Source organism: Mus caroli, chromosome 3, assembly GCF_900094665.2.
Source record: "Mus caroli chromosome 3, CAROLI_EIJ_v1.1, whole genome shotgun sequence".
NCBI lineage: Eukaryota > Metazoa > Chordata > Mammalia > Rodentia > Muridae > Mus > Mus caroli.
Window position 1 is genome coordinate 141,461,393 of NC_034572.1, and position 1,948 is coordinate 141,463,340.

The window sequence follows — 1,948 nt, forward strand, 5'->3', positions numbered from 1 at the left end:
CTCTCTCTCTCTCTCTCTCTCTCTCTCTCTCTCTCTCTCTCTCTCTCTCTTTCTCTCTATAAAGCCCCCTCTCCTGCTGGAATGCCATGTCTGCCTTCTTTCCACCATGATAACTGTAACAAAACCCCAAATTAAATGCTTCCCTTTATAAATTGTCTTGGTCATGGTGTCACTTCACAGGAGTAGAACAGTAGCTAAGACATAAGTCTTTTTGTGTTTTGGGCAGTTTGGGTTTGGTTATCAATAGAATCAACCCGCTGATTTTTAGTCAATTCTTATATCTCATTGTATGCAGTTTGCTAGTATAATTTAGGCTAGTTAAGCAGATTTCTTTTTCTTATTCTTCTACTTGGCATTCAGAACACCACATTTTCTCATCCTTCACAGTTTCCTCTCAACCTCTTCTGATAGACATTAATATCTTCTTCTCTATTAAAAACTGGAGTTCCAGAATGCTCCATTCAATGTGACCTCACCTAAATGGATACTCATTTCCCAACTAATCCCTTCTTGACCCTTGCTTGCAAATAGCATCTGTGTTCTTGGTATTATCTGATTCCCCCACTCTTAGAGATCCCTTCCGACACGGAACAGGTTAACACCAGCAGCATTACAAATCTCCACCTTGGCACTCATATGAAGCTTGGCACATTTTGTTTTCAGTGAAAACTAAGTTCTTATGTGATCTTATAGAATGGTTTTCCGGAATGACCCTGACCTAACCTCAATTCACAGACTCTTAACTTGGATGGCTGTAGCTATCTATCTATCCTCTGCTCACTCCCTGGTCCCCCCAGAAAATGCTGAGTGGTGAGACTACCATCTGGACAGAGACTAGGGGGAAGTGAGGGCCAGCTAGAATCTCCCAGTGCCTCAGCACCTATGTCTCCCACTGGGACCTTCTTACACTCAGAACTGCTCTTTTGCATATGTATTCCAAATTGCTCTTTCCTAGCTCACTTTGGCCCACCATAAAGGTACAGGGCTTCAGAAATGTGGTCACATCTCACCCTAGCAGTTATCAAAAGAACACCATCCCAGCAACTAGTAGGCAAAAGTTCTTCACTCCTTTGTCCATCATTTATTCCTATGACTGAAATTTAGAATGGAGCACAACATGACATATGACACTATAAGGAACCAGAAAAAATACTTAAAATCCTAATGCTGGCATTTGCAATATATGAGAGAATAGAAGACTTGATCTTTTATAGGTACCAACTACAAAATAGGCTTATGATGTAAACATCTCCGCAATCACACCAAAGATTAAATTATATAAGCCGTGTAAACACCAGATCCTAGTAAATAGCCAAAACTGTTAGCTTACCTGAATACCTATGATTATGTTGAGTGAGTGTCATGCATTTAATAATGAAAGATAAACAAAAGCCCCAAATTGGAGATAAAAATTACTGAGAGGTGAGAAAGGATGAGCAAAATAATTCATGAACTGAATGACTAGTCCACAGCTATGGTTTTCATGAAATAACTATAAAATTCCAAATGCCAATTCTAAAACACTTTTAGGAAAGACTTGGTGGCCACAAAGGCGCTCGAAGAAATGGCACAAGACTCACTAAAATATCAAACTTGCTTCCACATGCTTCAGGATCCTGTGATCTCCTCTGTGGTTAAAATATTCCTCTCCACAGTAAAGACAAGAATGAAGGCAATGAGCACTTACTAGACCATGAGAAAGTCACTGTCAGAGAACAAACCCTCTCAGGAGTGAGCTATCACTGGCATTGGAGTGTACTTGGGGCTTTATAGGAAACACCAAGGTTTGATGAAAGCTGAGCTAGGAGGTGACTCAATCAATGAATGTGCTCCTTCTAAGTATGAGAATCTGAGATTTATCCTTAGAGTGCAGGAAGGAAGGAAGGAAGGAAGGAAGGAAGGAAGGAAGGAAGGAAGGAAGGAAGGAAGGAAGGAAGGAAGGAGAGAG